A 13450-nucleotide genomic window follows, 5' to 3' on the forward strand; every position below is an offset into this window, starting at 1 on the left:
CAACACCCCTGCCCCAGGTACACACACACACACACAGCCCAACATCCCCGCCCCAGGTACACACACACAGCCCAGCATCCCTGCCCCAGGTACACACACACACACACACAGCCCAACATCCCTGCCCCAGGTACACACACAAACACACACACAGACAGCCCAACATCCCCACCCCAGGTACACAGACACACACACACACAAACACAGTAAGATGGAAATATACTCAATCCTTCTCTCATGCTCTCTTTGTCGCTAACAGAGGACCTCACTAAGTCTGAAGACACTGGCAAGGAGACAGAGGTAAAGAAGGAGGGAGAGGCAGAAAAGGACGGCAGGGTGCACAGCAAGACAGAAGACCCAGAGGTGAACATTCTTTATTACATTATACTGCACCCTCCGCTCAGATTGTGATGTCATCCCATCACTACCCTAATCCTGACCCCTTTTCCTCCTCACAGATTATTGAAATCCCTGACGAGATGGAAAAACGCTCTGAAAGGAAAGAGGCAGAGGGAGAGTCCTCCACCACAGAGAATGACAAAGAAAAGAACAAAGACACAGAAGAGAAGGAGGATAAAGAGACTGAAGAGAAGGAAACCAAGGAAACCCAAAGGAGACTGCAGACAAGGAGAACGATTCCCCACTGAGGTCAAAGGTGAAGGGTCAGAGGCCACAGCAATGTCAGAGGAGGCCAAGCCTAAAGGTCAGTCGGACAGTCAGGGTGACACAGATACTGTATTATGGTCATGTCTCCTGTGGTTGTGACCCCTGACCTGCGTTCTCTCTGTTATAGTGGAGGAGAGCAAAGAGGAGAAGATGGACACCAGTCCTCTTGTAGAGGACAAGAAAGGTAGGTTCTTCTGTTCCTTACACACATTTATGGACACACACACAAGAACAAACATATGGTGCTAACCCAGTATTCTTCCTCCCTTCAGAGCAAAAAGAGGAGAAAGATGGTTTGAAGACCGAGGAGTCTGGCAAGCTGCAGAATGGAGAGAACAGTAAAGAAGGAGTGGCAGCAGCAGTGGTGAATGTGAGTGAGGAGAAGAAGAAGGCTACCAAGCAGAGGTTCATGTTCAACATCGCAGACGGAGGATTCACAGGTACACACACAGATCTAGGATCAGCGATCCCTCCCCAACTCCCTAACCTTAACTAGTAACCATTGGGGGACAGGGGGATGCAAACTGTCCTTTGTTCATTTTCAGTCTCTCTTAACATCTCTCTCTCTCCAGAGCTCCACTCTCTGTGGCAGAACGAGGAGAGGGCGGCGACCGTCACCAAGAAGACATTTGAGATCTGGCATCGTCGCCATGACTACTGGCTGCTGGCTGGCATCATACAGTATCCTTTCACTCTGTACCAACGTCCCTCTGTACCAACTTCACCCTGTACCAACCTCTCTCTGTACCAACCGCTCTCTGTACCAACCGCTCTGTACCAACCGCTCTGTACCAACTGCTCTCTCTGTACCGCTCTCTGTACCAACCTCTCTCTGTACCAACCTCTCTCTGTACCAACGTCCTCTGTACCAACGTCACTCTGTACCAACCTCTCTGTACCAACCTCTCTCTGTACCAACCTCCTCTGTACCAACCTCTCTCTGTACCAACGTCACTCTGTACCAACCTCACCCTGTACCAATGTCTCTCTGTACCAACCTCACTCTGTACCAACCTCACTCTGTACCAACCTCACTCTGTACCGACCTCAATCTGTACCAACGTCACTCTGTACCAACGTCACTCTGTACCAACCTAACTTTGTACCAATGTCACTCTGTACCAACCTCTTCTGTACCAACGTCATTCTGTACCAACCTCCTCTGTACTAACCTCACTTTGTACCAACGTCTCTCTGTACCAACGTCTCTCTGTACCAACCTCAGTCAACCTCACTCTGTACCAACCTCACTCTGTACCAACGTCGTCTCTGTACCAACGTCTCTCTGTACCAACGTCTCTTTGTACCAACCTCACTCTGTACCAACGTCTCTCTGTACCAACGTCACTTTGTACCAACCTCTCTCTGTACCAACCTCACTCTGTACCAACCTCTCTCTGTACCAACGTCACTCTGTACCAACGTCATTCTGTACCAACGTCACTCTGTACCAACGTCTCTCTGTACCAATCTCACTCTGTACCAATCTCTCTTTGTACCAACCTCACTCTGTACCAACCTCTCTGTACCAACTCACTCTGTACCAACTCTCTCTGTACCAACCTCTCTCTGTACCAACCTCCCTCTGTACCAACGTCTATTTGTACCAACCTCATTCTCTGTACCAACGTCTCTCTGTACCAACGTCTCTCTGTACCAATCTCTCTCTGTACCAAATCTCTCTGTACCAACCTCTCTCTGTACCAACCTCACTCTGTACCAACCTCACTGTACCAACCTCTCTCTGTACCAACCTCTCTCTGTACCAACGTCCCTCTGTACCAACGTCACTTTGTACCAACCTCACTCTGTACCAACGTCTCTCTGTACCAACCTCTCTCTGTACCAACCTCTCTCTGTACCAAACTCTCTCTGTACCAACCTCTCTCTGTACCAAGGTCACTCTGTACCAACCTCCTGTACCAATGTCTCTCTGTACCAACCTCACTCTGTACCAACGTCTCTGTACCAAGCGTCACTCTGTACCAACCTCAATCTGTACCAAATCCTCTGTACCAACCTCTCTCTGTACCAACCTCTCTCTGTACCAACCTCTCTCTGTACCAACCTCTCTCTGTACCAACGTCACTCTGTACCAACCTCACCCTGTACCAATGTCTCTCTGTACCAACCTCTTCTGTACCAACCTCATTCTGTACCAACCTCACTCTCTGTACTAACCTCACTTTACCAACCTACCAACGTCTCTCTGTACCTAACCTCTTTGTACCAACCTCACTCTGTACCAACCTCACTCTGTACCAACCCAACCTCACTCTGTACCAACGTCTCTCTGTACCACGTCTCTTTGTACCAACCTCACTCTGTACCAACGTCTCTCTGTACCAACGTCTCTTTGTACCAACCTCCTCTGTACCAACGTCTCTCTGTACCAACGTCACTCTGTACCAACGTCACTCTGTACCAACGTCCTCTGTACCAACGTCTCTCTGTACCAACGTCTCTCTGTACCAACGTCTCTTTGTACCAACCTCACTCTGTACCAACGTCTCTCTGTACCAACCTCACTCTGTACCAACCTCTCTCTGTACCAACCTCTCTCTGTACCAATCTCCTCTGTACCAGCCTCACTCTGTACCAACCTCATTCTGTACCAACGTCACTCTGTACCAACCTCTCTCTGTACCAACCTCTCTCTGTACCAATCTCCTCTGTACCAACCTCCTCTGTACCAACCTCACTGTTCTGTACCAACCTCACTCTGTACCAACGTCTCTCTGTACCAACCTACCAATGTCTCTGTACCAACCTCTCTCTGTACCAACCTCTCTGTACCAACCTCTCTCTGTACCAACCTCTCTCTGTACCAACGTCACTCTGTACCAACCTCACCCTGTACCAATGTCTCTCTGTACCAATCTCACTCTGTACCACCTCACCTGTCACTCTGTACCGACCTCAATCTGTACCAACGTCACTCTGTACCAACGTCACTCTGTACCAACCTAACTTTGTACCAATGTCACTCTGTACCAACCTCTTCTGTACCAACGACATTCTGTACCAACCTCCTCTGTACTAACCTCACTTTGTACCAACCCTCACTCTCTGTACCAAAGCGTCTCTCTGTACCAACTCTCTCTGTACCAACCTCTCTGTACCAACCTCTGTACCAACTCTCTCTGTACCAACCTCACTCTGTACCAACGTCTCTCTGTACCAACCTCTCTGTACTTCAACCTCTCTCTGTACCAACCTCTCTCTGTACCAACTCTCTCTGTACCAACCTCACTCTGTACCAATGTCACTCTGTACCAACCTCTCTCTGTACCAACCTCCTCTGTACCAACCTCACTCTGTACCAACCTCACTCTGTACCAATGTCCTCTGTACCAACCTCTCTGTACCAATGTCACTCTGTACCAAATCTTCTGTACCAACGTCCTCTGTACCAACCTCACTTGTACTAACTCTCTGTACCAACCTCACTTTGTACCAACCTCACTCTGTACCAACCTCACCTCACTCTGTACCAACGTCTCTCTGTACCAACCTCTTTGTACCAACCTCACTCTGTACCAATTAACGTCTTCTCAACGTCTCTTTGTACACCAACCTCACTCTGTACCAACGTCTCTCTGTACCAACGTCTCTTCTGTACCAACTCACTCTGTACCAACTCACTCTGTACCAACGTCTCTTAACTCTGTACCAACCTCAACTCTGTACCAATCTCTGTACCAACGTCACTCTGTACCAACGTCTCTCTGTACCAACCTCACTCTGTACCAACGTCTCTCTGTACCAACCTCTGTCACTCTGTACCAACGTCCTCTGTACCAACGTCACTCTGTACCAACGTCTCTCTGTACCAACGTCACTCTGTACCAGCCTCACTCTGTACCAACCTCTCTGTACCAACTCACTCTGTACCAATCCCCACTTGTACCAACCTCACCCTGTACCAACGTCTCTCTGTACCAACGTCACTCTGTACCAACCTCACTCTGTACCAACTCTCTCTGTACCAACCTCTCTTGTACCAACGTCACTCTGTACCAACGTCTTCTGTACCACCTGTACCAACTATCCTCTCTGTCAACCTCACTCTGTACCAACCTCACTCTGTACCAACGTCACTCTGTACCAACCTCACTCTGTACCAACCTCACTCTGTACCAACGTCTCTGTACCAACGTCTCTCTGTACCAACGTCTCTTGTACCAACGTCTCTCTGTACCAACGTCTCTCTGTACCAACGTCACTCTGTACCAACCTAACTCTCACCAAGCGTCTCTCTGTACCAACCTCTCTCTGTACCAACGTCTCTTTGTACCAACCTCACTCTGTACCAACGTCTCTCTGTACCAACGTCTCTCTGTACCAACCTCTAACTCTGTACCAACGTCTCTCTGTACCAACCTCTCTTGTACCAACCTCCTCTGTACCAACGTCTCTCTGTACCAGCGTCTCTCTGTACCAACGTCTCTCTGTATTAACGTCTCTGTACGTCCAATCTCTCTCTGTACCAAACTCTCTCTGTACCAACGTCCTCTGTACCAACCAACCTCTCTGTACCAACCTCTCTGTACCAACCTCTCTCTGTACCAACGTCTCTTCTGTACCAACGTCACTCTGTACCAACGTCTCTCTGTACCAGCGTCTCTCTGTGCCAATCTCTCTGTACCGCGTCTCTCTCTGTACCAACTCTCTCTGTACCAACCTCTCTGTACCAATGTCTTTCTACCAACCTCTTGTACCAACCTCTCTCTGTACCAACCACTCTGTACCAACTCACTCTGTACCAACGTCTCTCTGTGCCAACCTCACTCTGTACCAACGTCTCTCTGTACCAACTCTCTGTACTCAACTCACTCTGTACCAACCTCTCTGTACCAACTCCTCTGTACCAACGTCTCTCTGTACCAGCCTCTCTCTGTACCAACCTCACTCTGTACCAACGCCTTTGTACCAACCTTTGTACCAACCTCACTCTGTACCAACGTCACTCTGTACCAACGTCTCTCTGTACCAACCTCTCTCTGTACCAACGTCTCTTTGTACCAACCTCTCTCTGTACCAACCTCACTCTGTACCAACGTCTCTGTACCAACCTCTCTCTGTACCAACCTCCTCTCTCTCTGTACCAACGTCTCTCTGTACCAACTCACTCTGTACCAACTCCTCTGTACCAACGTCACTCTGTACCAACGTCACTCTGTACCAACATCACTCTGTACCAATGTCTCTCTGTACCAATCTCTCTGTACCAATCTCACTCTGTACCAACCTCTCTCTGTACCAACCTCACTCTGTACCAACACTCTGTACCAACGTCTTTGTACCAACCTCCCTCTGTACCAACGTCTCAATGTACCAACGTCACTCTGTACCAACGTCTCTCTGTACAAGCGTCTCTCTGTACCAACCTCTCTCTGTACCAACGTCTCTCTGTACCAACCTCTCTCTGTACCAACGCTCACTCTGTACCAACCTCTCTGTACCAACCACTCTGTACCAACGTCTCTCTGTACCAACGTCTCTCTGTACCAACCTCTCTGTACCAACGTCTCTGTACCAACCTTCTCTGTACCAACCTCCTCTGTACCAACCTCTCTCTGTACCAATCTCTCTCTGTACCAACCTCTCTCTGTACTAACGTCTCTCTGTATTAATGTCTTCGTCTCTCTGTACCAACCTCACTCTGTACCAACCTCACTCTGTACCAACGTCTCTTGTACTAACCTCCCTCTGTACCAACGTCTCTGTACCAACGGTCTCTGTACCAACGTCACTCTGTACCAACCTCTCTCTGTACAAATCTCACTTTGTACCAATGTCTCTCTGTACCAATGTCTCTCTGTACCAGCCTCTCTCTCAAGCGTCACTCTGTACCAGATCACTCTGTACCAACCTCACTCTGTACCAACGTCTCTCTGTACCAATCGTCTCTGTACCACCTCCTCTGTACCCTCCCTCTGTACCAACGTCTCAACGTCACTCTGTACCAGCGTCTCAAACCTCACTCTGTGCCAACCTCACTCTGTACCAACCTCACTCTGTACCAATGTCTCTCTGTACCAACCTCTCTGTACCAACCTCTCTCTGTACCAACCTCTCTGTACCAACGTCACTCTGTACCAACGTCACTCTGTACCAACTCACTCTGTACCAACTCTCTCTGTACCAACATCTCTGTACCAACCTCACTCTGTACCAACGTCTCTCTGTACCAAACGCGTCTCTCTGTACCAACGTCTCTCTGTACCAACGCGTCACTCTGTACCAACGGCTCTCTGTACCAACCTCACTCTGTACCAACCCTCATTGCCACTTTGTACCAATGTCTCTCTGTACCAATGTCTCTCTGTACCAACCTCACTGTACCAACCTCCTCTGTGCCATACCTCACTCTGTACCAGCCTCACTCTGTACCAACGTCTCTTCTGTACCAACCTCCCTCTGTACCAACAATGTACCACTCAATGTACCAACCTCACTCTCTCTCTGTACAAATCTCTCTCTGTACCAACCTCTCTCTGTACCAACGTCTCTCGTACCAACCTCTCTCTGTACCAACGTCACTCTTGCGCCAACGTCACTCTGTACCAACGATCACTCCGCATTCTGTACCACCCCACTCTGTATAACCTCACTTTGTACCAACGCCTCTCAGGCAGCGTCTCTGTACCAACCTCGGTCAACCCCTACTCTGTACCAGCTCACTCGCTGGCGCCTCTCTGTACTCAACGCTGCCGCCAGCCTCGCTCTGTACCAACGTGCTCTCCTTGCCAGCGTCTTTGTACGACTCACTCTGTACCAGCGTTTCTCTGCACACGTCACTCTGTACCAACGTCACTCTGTACCAACGTCTACTCTGTACCAACGCTCTCTGTACCAACGTCTTCTGTACCAAACCTCTGTGCCAACCTCTTCTGTACCAAGGTCCTTGTACCAACCTCACTGTACCAACCTCCTCTGTACCAACCTCACTCTGTACCAACGTCTCTCTGTACCAACGTCACTCTGTACCAACGTCTCAATGTACCAACGTCTACTCTGTACCAACGTCTTCTGTACCAACCTCTCTCTGTACCAACCTCTCTCTGTACCAACCTCTCTCTGTACCAACGTCACTCAGTACCAACCCTCACCCTGTACCAATGTCTCTGTGCCAGCCTCACTCTGTACCAACCTCACTCTGTCGACCTCAATCTGTACCTACGCCCTCTGTACCAACGTCACTTGAACCAACCTAACCTTGTACCAATGTCACTCTGTACCAACCTCTCTGTACCAACGCTCATTCTGTACCAACCTCACTCTGTACTCAACCTCACTTTGTACCAACGTTTCTCGGTCCAACGCTCTCTGTACCAACCTCAGTCCAGCCCTCCTCTGTACCAGCCTCACTCTCTACCAACCTCACTCTGTACCAACCTCACTCCTGTACCAACGTCTCTCTGTACCAAGCGTCTCTTTGTGCCAACCTCCCTCTGTACAAACAACGTCTCACTGTACCAGCGTCTCTTTATGTGCCAACGTCACTCTGTACCAACGTCTCTCTGTACAAATCGTCTCTCTGTACCAAGCCGAAAAAAAAAGCCAACGTCACTCTGTACCAACGTCACTGTAACCAACGTCACTCTGTACCAACGTCTCTCTCTGTACCAACGTCTCTCTGTACCAAGCGATCACTCTGTGCCAACGTCACTCCTGTACCAAGCGTCTCTCTGTACCACTGCGTAATCTCACTCTGTACCAACCTCACTCTGTACCAACCTCCTCTGTACCAACGTCTCTCTGTACCAATGTTCTCTGTGCAACCTCTCTCTGTACCAACGTCCTCCTGTACCAACGATCTATTTGTGTAACCTCCTCTGTACCAACGTCTCTCTGTACCAACGTCTCTCTGTACCAACCTCACTCTGTACCAAACTCTCTCATGCCAGCCTCTCTGTGCCAAGGTCTCTCTGTACCAATGCCTCTCTGTACCAACCTCTCTCTGTACCAACCTGTCACGCTTACCAGCGTCTCTCTGTACCAGCCTCACTCTGTGCCAAGCGTCACTCTGTACCAACGTCTCTCTGTACCCAACGGCTCTCTGTACCAACGTCACTCTCTGTACCAACCCTCTCTGTACCAACGTCACTCTGTACCAACCTCACCTGTACCAATTTCTCTCTGTACCAATCTCCACTCTGTACGCAACCTCACTCTGTACCACCTCACTCTGTACCGACGTCAATCTGTACCAACGTCACTCTGTACCAACCCTAACTTTGTACCAATGTCACTTCTGTACCAACATCTTCTGTACCAACGTCATTCTTGTACCAACATCCTCTGTACTAACCTCACTTTGTTACACGTCTCTCTTTACCGAACGTCTCTCTGTACAACCTCAGTCAACCTCACTCTGTACCAACCTCCTCTGTAGCCAACGTCTCTCTGCACCAACTTCTCTTTGTACCACCCTCACTCTGTACCAACGTCTCTCTGTACCAACGTCTCTTGTACCAACCTCACTCTGTACCAACGTCTCTCTGTACCAATCGTCACTCTGTAACCAAACGTCACTCTGTACCCACGTCACTCTGTACCAACCGTCTCTTCTGTACAACGTCCTCTCTGTACCAACGTCTCTTTTGTACAACCTCACTCTGTAACAACGTCTCTCTGTACGCAACGTCAGCTCTGTACCAACCTCTCTCTGTACAGTACCAACCTCTCTCGTGACCACCTCTCTCTGTACCAACGTCCTCCTGTAACCAACGTCATTCTGTACCACGTCCCTCTGTACCAACGTCGTCTCTGTACCAACTCACCTGTACAATCTCAGCTGTACCAACTCACTCTGTACCAACCTCACTCATGTACGCAACCTCAATCTGTACAACCTCACTCTGTACCAACGTCTCCTCTGTACCAACCTCTCTCGTACCAACGTCCCTCTTTACCACGTCTATTTGTAAAGCAACATCACTCTGTAACGCAACGTCTCTCTGTAACCAACGTCTCTCGTACCAACCTCTCTTCTGTACCACATCACTCTGTACCAACCTCCACTCTGTACCACTCCTCTATGCACCAACGCTCTTTGTACCAACCTCACTCTGTACCAACGGCTCTCTGTCCAACGTCTCTTTGTACCAACCTCACTCTGTACCGACGTCTCTCCTGTACCAACGTCGACTCTGTACCAACCGTCACTCTTTACCAACGTCCACTCTGTACCAACGTCCCTCTCTTGTATCCAACTTCTCTCTGTACCAACGTTCTCTTGTCCAACCCACATCTGTACCAACGTCGCCTCTGTACCAACGTCACTCGTTACCAACCTCTCTCTGTACTCACTCCTCTCTGTACCAACCCTCCTCTCTTACCGAACGTCACTCTGTCCTAACGGTCATTCTGTACCACCGTCACTCTTTACCCAACGTCTCTCTGTACCATCTCCTCTGTACCAATCTACTCTGTTACACCAACCTCACTCTGTACCAACCTCACTCTGTACCAACGTCTCTCTGTACCTACCTCTCTCTGTACCAACGTCCCTCTGTACCAACGTCTATGTGTAACCAACATCACTCTGTACTCAACGTCTCTCTGTACCAACGTCTCTCTGTCCAACCTCTCTCCTGTAACCAAACTCCTCTCCTGACCAACCTCTCTGCTGTACCAAGGTCACTCTGTACGAACCTCACTGTACCAACCTCTCTCTGTACCAACTCTCTCTGTACAACCTCCTCGGTACACAACGTCACTCTGTACCAACCTCACTCTGTCACCAACCTCACTCTGTACCAACGTCACTCTGTACCGCCTTAGCTGTACCAACGTCACTCTGGACGCACGTCACTCCTGTACCCACCTACTTGGGTACCAATGTCACTCCTGTCCAACCTCTTCTGTACCAACTTCATTCTGTACAACCTCACTCTGTACTAACTCCTTTGTACAACGTACTCTCTGTACCAACGTCTCCTCTGTACGCACCCTCCGTCATCCTCACTCTGTACGAACCTCACTCTGTACGAACCATCTCTCTGTACCAACATCTCTTCTGTACCAACCTCTCTCTGTACCAACTCACTCTGTACCAACAGTCATTCTGTACCAACGTCACGCTGTACCAACAACTCTCTCTGTACCAATCTCACTCTGTACCAATCTCCCTCTGTACCAACCTCAACTCTGTACCACCGCTCTCATGTACCACCGCTCATCTGTACCAACCTCTCTCTGTCACCAACCTCTCTCTGTACCAACGGCACTCTGTACCAACGGTCACTCTGTCCCAACGTCATCTGTAACCCACCTCTCTCTGTACCACCTCTCCTCTGACCAACCTCTCTCTGTCCAACGTCACTCTGTACCAACGCTCACCCTGCTACCAATGTCTCTCTGTACCAACCTCACTCTGTACCAACCCTCACTCTGACCAACCTCACTCTGTCTCGACCGTCATCTGTACCAACGTCACGCTGTCCAACGTCACTCTGTACCAACCTAGACTTGTACCAATGTCACCTCTGTACCACCTCTTCTGTACCGACGTCATTCTGTACCTACCTCCCTCTGTCTACCTCACTTTGTCCCTAACGTCTCTCGTACCCCGTCTCTCTGTACCAACCTCAGTCAACCTCACTCTTAACCACCTCACTACTCTGCTACCAACGTCCTCTGTAACAACGTCTCTTTGTACCACCTGCACTCTGTACCAACGTCTCCCTGTACCAACATCTCTTTGTACCAACCTCATCTGTAACCAACGTCTCCCGTCACAACGTGTCCTCTGTACCAAACTTCACTCTGTACCAATCGTCACTCTGTACCAACGTCTCTCTGTACCAACGTCTCTTGTACAACCTTCACTCTGTACCAATCGTCTCTTCTCTGTACAACGCACTCTGTACTCAACCTCTCTCTGTACCAACCTCTCTCTGTACGAACTCTCTCTGTACCAACGTCACTCGGTACCGCAACGTCTTCGTACCAACGTCACCTGTACCAACGTCTCTCTGTACGCAATCTCCTCGTCCCGACTCACTCTGTACCAACCTCACTCGTACAACCTCACTCTGTACCAACGTCACTCTGCCAAGCGTCTCTGTCAGCCTGCCCAGCCTCGCTCTGCCAACCTCTCTGTACCAGCGTCTCTCTCTGTTACCAAGCGTCTCTCTGTGCCAACCTCTCTGTACCAAATCTCTCTGTACCAGCCTCTCTGTACCAAGGTCACTCTATTGCCAACCTCTACATTTGTACCAACCTCTCCTCTGTACCAAACCTCACTGTACCAACCTCTCTCTGTACCAACCTCACTCTTGTACCACGTCCTCTCTGTACCAACTTACTCGGGTACCAACCTCTCTCTGTCCAACCTCTCTCTGTATCCAACCTCATCTCTGTACCAACCTCTCTGTACCAGACGTCACTCTGTACCAACCGCTCTCTGTACCAACCTGCTCTCTGTACCAACCTCTCCTGTAACCAACCGCTCTCTGTACCAACGTCACTCATTACACCTCACCCTGTACCAACGTCTCTCTGTGCTCAACGCTCACTCTGTGCCAACCTCACTCTGTACTTCAACCTCACTCTGTACCGACGCTCTATCTGTACCTACGACTCACTCTAGTACCAACGTCACTTTCTGTACCATCCTCACTTTCTAGTACCACATAGCTCACTCTGTACTTCAACCTGCTTCGTGGCCTGACGTCATTTCTGTGCGCTCGGCTCTGTACTAACGCTCTCTTTCTGTACCAACGTCTCTCTGTACCACGATCTCTGTACCAACCTCCAGGCCAGCGTCACTCTGTACCAACCTCACTCTGTACCGACGCTCATCTCAGTACTTGACGCTCAAACATTGTGCTCGGCGGAGTCTTTCTGATACTCAGCAGCGTCATCTGTAGCTGCCGACCTCGCCTGTATTGGCAGATCCGCTTCGCAACGGTCGCTGGTCAGTCAGCCTCCATCAGTCTACCAGCCTTGTCTCGTAAGCTCAGTCTCTTCTGGTGCTCGACTGTCTATTTTCAAACGTCTGTACCGACGCCATTTTCTCTTGCATCATCTACTGTTATGCCTCTGTGCCTGACGCTCACTCTGTACCTAGCGTGCTCTGTACCATTCGACCACTCTGTACCAACGTCTACTCTCAGAAATACCAATCTCACTACTTGTACCACTACTCTGTACCAACCTACCCTCTGTACCAACGTCTTCAGGCCTAATCTTCGTGCTCATACCGTCCATCTGTGCCAACGTCTCTTGTACCAACGCTCTCTGTACCAAGCGTCCCTCTGTGCCGACCTCTCTTGTACCAACCTCACTCTGTACCAATCGCTCTCTGTACCAAGGTCTCTTGTACCAAGCCTCTCTCTGTACCAAACTCTCTCTGTACCAGCCTCTCCTCTGTACTGACGTCTCTCAGGTACCACACCTCTACTTGTGCTCAACGCTCTCCTGCCTACCAGCGCTCCTCTGTACCAACGCTGCCATCTCTGCACTTCAACTGCCTCCTGTACCAACGTCTCTCTCGTACCAACGCTACTCTGTACCAAGACCTCTCTCTAGGTACCAACGTCTCTCTGTGACCAATCCCTACTCTGTACCAACGTCTACTCTGTACCAACGCTCTCTGTACCAATGTCTCTCTGTACCACTCTCAGCTCCTGTTCTCTACTAATCCTCACTCTGTACCAGCCTCACTCTGTACTGACGTACTATCTGTACCAACGCTCCTCTGTACCAACGTCACTCTGTACCAGCTTACTTTGTACCACGTCACTCTTGTACCAACGCTTCTGTACCAACG

At 49.8% G+C, this 13450-nt stretch overlaps 1 pseudogene; it reads left to right on the forward strand.

The window, feature by feature from the left end:
• LOC112237885 overlaps positions 1-7876 on the forward strand; it is a 67222-nt pseudogene extending 59346 nt beyond the window's left edge.
• Positions 7877-13450: the final 5574 nt, after the last annotated feature.

Source organism: Oncorhynchus tshawytscha, linkage group LG23, assembly GCF_018296145.1.
Source record: "Oncorhynchus tshawytscha isolate Ot180627B linkage group LG23, Otsh_v2.0, whole genome shotgun sequence".
NCBI classification, from domain to species: domain Eukaryota; kingdom Metazoa; phylum Chordata; class Actinopteri; order Salmoniformes; family Salmonidae; genus Oncorhynchus; species Oncorhynchus tshawytscha.